Consider the following 7,820-nt stretch of genomic DNA (forward strand, 5'->3'; position numbering starts at 1 on the left):
GTTTTCAGAGGCAAATGATTTTAGAAATATTGTTGGAATGTTTGCATCATCATCTGTTTATACATTATGTGTTATAACACTTTTAACAATTCAAATATCACATTTAACATGTTAATATTATAATTTTGTTGAGGACAGAGCACAGCAAACAAACAGGAGGACAGACAGAGTTTCAGCTCTGCAGATTTGAACCTTTAATGCTGTGAACTGCAGCAGCTGCAGCTGTAGTTTCTGTCTGCTGCTGCTCAGGCTGCTTCATGGCCTCAGTGAGTGTCTTTGGAGCTGTGAATAACAGAAAAAATCACATGCATACAGATTAATACTGAGAATGTATATACAGGAGGATTTATGCTTTCCTTCAAATGCGGATGAGTTGAGTATTTAAAGCATTGCAGAGCTGTTTCCATCACACAGAGCTGTTGAAAATGAAAGGAGCTGATTACTGGTGATGTCTTCTGTAAACCACAGGTTAACCTGACACTCTGCAGTCAGTTTTAATTCAACAGAGGAACTTTCTTCTTCCAGAGAGACTGAAGTGCCTCTGTACTCTGACCTCACGTATGAGTTGAGTATTTGCATTGTATTGTCCCGGTGTTTCCATCATACAGAACTAAAGTAAAAGGCCTAGTTGGATAAGTATCTCTTTTCTGCTGCTTTTTCTTTTAACTAGGCCAACATTTTTTAAAGCCCACCTTCCCAAATGTACATTTTCACCACAGAAACTCTTGATTTGTATGTAGACCCTTTTAGGGCCGACGTCACAGTGATGTCAGTTCATTAGCTGGGAGCAAAACCTGCCTCTCCCCCACAGGGCTGTAGGCTACATAGGAGTCTTATTGGGAGCCAGAATAGAAGGAGTCATGGCTCAAAACCAGCCGCCACTGCCCGTCAACAAAAACAAAGACAACTATGGTTAAATGTGATAAGACCAAAGGACTGGACGGAGGCCATCATCAAAAATGCTCACATGTGCAGCGCACACTTCATATCAGGTTAGGGAAAAAGTATTTCCTGTTGTAGGGATGAATAACATTATGTGTATTAAGGGTTATCATGTCCACCTCATCAGAAACTGGGGAGGGATTAAGAGGAATATTGGATTTCTCTGGAACGCTAACTTTTTAGCGCATTAGCTAACGTTAGCTTCAAAACAAACTGGAGGAAACCGTTCAAGTGTGGTCCTCCTTTGTAAGACTGGCTTCCTGTGACATCATCCATCCACTGAGTGAGAGCATACGGGTCGGCCAGTCTGGTCCCGTTGGTCAGTGTTTACTTATTCAACTAACACTGGCGGTCCCGGAGAGTGAGTGACCTGACATGGTGCGTTGGTAAATTCAGTCTGACGCTCTACACTAAAATGAGAGCCCTGTTGGTGGAAGAAACGCAGCGTTATATTTATTATATAATATGTTATTTAAGCAAATAATAAACATAATCCTGAGTTGTTTTTTTCCCACCTGGACCTTTATGACCTTCAGCCTCTCCATGTGACGCAGAGCACTAACGTGTGGTTAATGTTGTGATGTTGGTTCGCTCTATACATATCTGATGTTTTCATCTGCCAACACTGAACATCACATCAACATCACATTTTCTCCTCCACCTCAGCCCAGCGTGAACACTTTTTGCGACATTTTTATTTTTTGTATTTTTTGTGTTTCTATTCAGGTTTTATTGTGTGCAAACTAAAAATGTGGATAAAAACAGGGGGGTGGAAACAAACCAAGTGTTTCCATGTACAGCCTTCCAGAGGACGTCAGACTCTGATTCAGTGGACCTTCTTTTTAGACTTGTATTTTTGTAGCTTTTGTTTGATTAATTGGCATCAAACCTAATCCGTATTTTTTCGAAATCTTATTTACTCTATCTTATCCTGTCTTTTATTTGTATTGTTTCTTTTTATTATGTAAAGCGCTTCAAGTTCAAGTTATTATTAGGGTCCGGGCAGGCAGTCCTGCCAGGACCCTCTTGTTTTCCTGCTCATTCTTTCTTCTTCTTCCAAGGAAATCCTACTTCCCAATCACCAAACTTTGCACAAAGGTCCAGTCCTATGCCAGATTTGCTCAGCTGCAAACTCAAGACAATAGTCGTGATAGTGGCACTACAGCAAGCGTCTAAAGTTCAAAAATTTGAAAATTCACAACAAATCGACCGTATGTGCTACAGCTTTGCAATTTTATCCAAAGTATAGCCCCAGTACTGAAGAAACTTTTGTACATTGTATTGCAAATTATGAAGTCCATCACTCTGGGTTTTTTTCAAAAACTGTAAAACTTCTTAAACCTATCTCCTCGCGTAATTTTTGCTCAATTGACACCAAACTTGCTACAGAGCATCTTCAGACTGTCCTCCAAATACTGTCCTCACAGATTTTTGATTGATCAAAAATTGAGCCTATAGTGCATCAAAATGTTTGACTGTAAACAGTACTGTAAACATATATTTGCAAATTCTTGCTAAATAAGTTTTCAGTGTTGATGAAAAAAATTAACAAAATTCTAGAGTCATGGTAGATGATGTGTGGCAAATATCAGAATTTTATATCAAAAAACTGAATTTTTGACAGCATTTTGAATTTTGCTCTTATGTGAACAATTGGAGTCAATGTAAAAATGGCAATTTTAAACATCAGTTTTTCACTTATGGAGTAAATCAGTCATTGTTTAAAAAAAATTAACATCTCCATGCTGTCTAGATGCAATATGTGTATTTTCAGATTTTTGTCTTGATAACTGAATTTATGACAGCAGTTTGAAATCTGCCCTGACAGCTGCTGTCATCCTGGTGGCTGTCAGATAGAAGATGCTCCTTGGTGTCAGAGGTTGTGAGTTCAAGCCTCCAACTGATGCAAAATGTACATTGTAATGGCAGCTTTCTTGTTGATTTCCTATTCTGCTTATTGTTGCTCAGAATTGCCTTAATTTGCCTAAAATTGCCCCGACCATTGCTGCGCAGCAGCTATAATTATTATCATTATTCCATGCTGAGCTGCAGAGGAGCGACAGTATGAAAAATAATAATTTCATATTAAAAACACAGTAATTTCAGAGGACACTCACTGGTTTGTTTATCTCAGGCTGCTGAAGCCTCATATTAACTTCAGCTACACTTTGGAATTTTGTCCCTTATCACTTACAGTACGTTGGAAGTGTATTATCTTTTTTAACTACAGCAAGCGAAAACTGTTTCTGGGCACCTCACTGTTGTTTTAAGACCGACTTAAAAAAAAGTGGAGCTCTCCTTTAATAAAAGCTCCAACTGTAACATATCACAGAACAACAACAAAGTCGTGATGGACGATAAATTATTTCTGACAGACTACATGAAATCATTGAGACTCTGCAGCAGCCACATGATGTATCAGAGATCAACACTACAGTAAGAACAACTGTGTACAAGACACATCCAGGTGGACAGTTCTCACCTGACAAGGAGCAGAAGAGCAGAACATGGTTGGTGTTCATCCTGATGAGGAAAAATAATGAAACCGCAAAACTGTTTTTTATCACTTCACTTCTTCCAGTCTTTGTTTGTGTGATCGGTCAGGAAGCTGCTCAGTGTCGTTTCCCTCTTCCTCTCTGTCGTTTAATCCATTTATAGCTTCATCTACACCCACAGTGTGATGATGATGATGATGATGATCATGAAGGGTAGTTTTTTTTTGTTTTTTTTTGAAAGCTTTAATTGAATGCTATTGTTTTTATCTACCTTGTTTTACTGTTTAATTGTCTGACTATTTCCCTCATTGCTGAAATGTTTTAATCTTGGTTCACCTGTTTAAAGCACCTTGTTTTATGAAGTGCTGTAAGAATAAAATAAAATTATTGTTATCATTATTATTTACTTTAATTTTGACTTAAAATCCTAAATATTCTGTCAGTTTAAAATGAAAGGACGGTCTTATTTAAAGGAACAGTGTGAAGTATTTAGGGGGTTTAGTGGCATCTTGAAGTGAGGATTGCAGCTTGCAGCCAGCTGAAACTTGGAATTCCCCCAGATTTCAATGTTCAGGAGGTTTTATCGGGAGCCAAATTATCTGCAGAGGTCTCTTCTTCTCCAAAACAGATGGGACAGGTGATAAAACCCAGTAGAAACACTGAATAAAGCAGTTTCATGCACAAATCAGTGTTTCTCTGATGCCGTTTGGCACGTTGCAGACAGGCTGGTCGCCCAGCACCTGCTGATGTGTGCTCACCTTTTCCTCTGATAACTTAAGATCCAGAAGTTCAGGAGGTTTTATCAGGAGCTGAATTATCTGCAGAGGTCTCTTCTTCTCCAAAACAAATGGGACAGGTGATAACACCCAGTAGAAACACTGAATAAAGCCGTTTCACATACAAATCAGTGTTTCTCCATTCCTCTTGGATTCAGGGTTACCAGATTGTGATAGCTGCAGAGGTATGGCGTCGTCCCAGCGCTATCCGTCGCAAATTCTAGTTTTTGGGACTGTGATTGTTCCGGTTTTAGAGTTGTCAAATAGTGTCGTAAAAAAGTAAATCTACTGAATATATCAAATATCTAGTACAGCTGAACTATCATGTTATTATTATTATTATCTTACTATATAATGAGGAAAACTCTGTCTGTGCGTCTGTTCCACGTTTTTCTCCTCACTGACCTGATCAATCCATGTGAAATTTGGCATAGTGGTAGAGGGTCATGGGAGGATGTGAATGAAGCAATATTACATCAATTGGCCAAAGGGGGCGCTATAGCAACCCACTGAAATGTCAAACTTTGAATGGGCATATCTCATGCCCCGTATGTCGTAGAGACATGAAACTTTGCACAGAGATGCCTCTCCTCATGAGGAACACATTTGCCTCAAGAACCCATAACTTCCGGTTATATAGATTTTCTGCCATTTTGAATTTTTTGAAAAACACTTCAAATGGATCTCTTCCTAGGAAGTTTGAGCGATCTGCATGAAACTGGGTGAACATAATCTAGGGAGCAATATCTAAAGTTCCCTCTTGGCAAAAGTTGGAAAACTTCCTAAAACTGAGCTTCTATAAGGCAATGAATATTGCGGAGGGCGTGGCTCATCACATAAAGGTGTATAACATCTCAAGGGTTTCACCCATCACCACGCAACTTTGTAGGCATATGACCACACATAATCTGAGGGGACCCCTCCATTATTGACCCCATCAAACAAAATGGGGGCGCTAGAGAGCTCATTTCTTATCTAGGCCTAACCGCCATATGGATTTTTACTAAACTTGGTAGATATGTAGAACAGGACGCCTCAAGGTGACTGGAGAAATTTAACGTGGTCAATCTATGTGAAACTGCACATAGGCGTTGAGGATTGGCATAGGTAGAAGGTGACAAAGCTACCAATGGGTATGGACTAGTTATTATTATTGGTGGGAAATTATAACAGAGGAATATATTTTCCGTTTTAATATTAAGAACACTTTCGTATTTTTGTGTGTATACAGGACGTTGTTGAATCAGGGAATGCGTGTGTCCACCACGACAAGGGATCCTAATTGACTAATTACGTTAGCATTAGTGACGAGTAGAGCTGAAACTGCTTTACAGAGATTGTTACAGTGTTACAGGGCACACAAGAGAGGATTCATGATTTCTTCTTATTATTTTTTAATTACTCTACCACAAAAGACTCTTCACTTGTCGTTTACAAACCTGGTAACCTGTAGGATTGAAGAGTGGAGCGAGAGCAGGCGAGTGTGAGTGTGACTGACCGGGAAGTATGAATCCTATATCTATCACCTTTAAGATCCACAAGTTAATTGAGATCCAGACGTTCAGGGCGCGGGAGCCAAACTATCCACAGATGTGTCTTCCTCTCCAAAACAAACAGATTTAAACCAGTGAAAATACTGCAAGCAATTTCACGTTAAAAACAATCAGAGTTTTTCTGACGTTGCTCGTCATAGAGTGGCTTCTAACTATGGTGGACAATGTGTAAACGGAAATGGCCCTATCTAGAGCCAGTGTTTGGTTCGATCTCTGTAGATGAGGACCTGCTCCCTATGTAGGTATAAACAGCTCATTCTAAAGTAACGCAAACAACCATTTTCAGGTGATTTTACAATAAAGAAAACACACTTTTTACATTATATTTGAAAACACGTCACTAATATAAACACCAGAGTCTCTTTCACCAGCATTTTACAGGCTGTTACTGTGAACTCGATCAGTGATCTATAAACAGACATCAGGTGCCTCTTTCACAGTTAGTCGCTTCCTTATTGTGGCGTTACAACAGAAAGCTTTATTTAGAGACCAAAGCTATCAGACTGCTGACAGGAAGGTTACATATCTTTCACTTTCACTCCTCACAAACTAAAGTATAGGAGCTGTTTATCAAAGTCACACCTCACAAAAGCTCTCTTCTGTAGCTTAATGATAGAACCTGGATTATTTTATTTCACTTTCATGACAAGAAGAGAAGCAGAAGAAGAGGAGGAGAGAAGAAGAAGGAGGAAAGGAGAAGAAGGAGTGATGAGAAGGAGGAGGAGGAGAATAAGAAGGAGGAAGAAAAGGAAGAGGGAGGAGGAGGAGGAGAAGAAGGAAGAGAAGGAGGAGGCGAAGGAGGCAGAAGAAGAGGGAGGAAGAGAAGAAGAAGGAGGAGGAGGAGAAGAAGGAGGTGGAGAAGGAGGAGGAGGAGAAGGATGAGGCGAAGGAAGCAGAAGAAGAGGGAGGAGGAGGAGAAGAAGAAGGAGGTGGAGAAGGAGGAGGAGGCAGAAGAAGAGGGGGAGGAGGAGAAGGATGAGGCGAAGGAGGCAGAAGTAGAGGGAGGGGGAGAAGAAGAGGGAGGAGGAGGAGGAAAAGAAGGATGAGGCAAAGGAGGCAGAGGAAGAGGGAGGAGGAAGCAAAGAAGAGGCAGGAGGAGGAGGAGAAGAAGAGGGAGGAAGAGGAGAAGAAGGATGAGGTGAAGGAGGAAGAGGGAGGAGGAGGGGAAGAAGAGGAAGGAGGAGGAGGAAAAGAAGGATGAGGCGAAGGAGGAAGAGGGAGGAGGAGGAGGAGGAGGAGGAAAAGAAGGATGAGGCGAAGGAGGAAGAGGGAGGAGGAGGGGAAGAAGAGGAAGGAGGGGAAGAGGAAGGAGGAGAAGAACAGGAAGGATGAGGAGAAGAAGAGGGAGGAGGAAAAGAAGGATGAGGCGAAGGAGGAAGAGGGAGGAGGAGAGGAAGGAGGAGAAGAAGAGGAAGGATGAGGAGAAGAAGAGGGAGGAGGAGGAGAAGAAGAGGATTTGGACATAACAACATGGCTGTGACCTCCTGCCTCTGTTCCTCCTGCTCTGTTCCTCCTGCCTCTGTTCCTCCTGCTCTGTTCCTCCTGCTCTGTTCCTCCTGCCTCTGTTCCTCCTGCTCTGTTCCTCCTGCCTCTGTTCCTCCTGCTCTGTTCCTCCTGCCTCTGTTCCTCCTGCTCTGTTCCTCCTGCCTCTGTTCCTCCTGCTCTGTTCCTCCTGCTCTGTTCCTCCTGCTCACATATATGGCCAGCTTAGGGAGGAAAGATGAAAGATGAGGCGAAGGAGGCAGAGGAAGAGGGAGGAGGAGGAGAAGAAGAGGAGGAAGAAGGAGGCGGAGGAGAAGAAGGATGAGGTGAAGGAGGAAGAGGGAGGAGGAGGAGAAGAGGAAGGAGGGGAAGAGGAAGGAGGAGAAGAACAGGAAGGATGAGGAGAAGAGGGAGGAGGAGGAGGAGGGGAAGAAGAGGAAGGAGGAGGAAAAGAAGGATGAGGCGAAGGAGGAAGAGGAAGGAGGAGGAAAAGATGGATGAGGTGAAGGAGGAAGAGGGAGGAGGAGGGGAGGAAGAGGAAGGAGGAGAAGAACAGGAAGGATGAGGAGAAG

The sequence above is a fragment of the Epinephelus fuscoguttatus genome, linkage group LG7, assembly GCF_011397635.1.
Source record: "Epinephelus fuscoguttatus linkage group LG7, E.fuscoguttatus.final_Chr_v1".
In the NCBI taxonomy this organism is placed as follows: Eukaryota; Metazoa; Chordata; class Actinopteri; order Perciformes; family Serranidae; genus Epinephelus; species Epinephelus fuscoguttatus.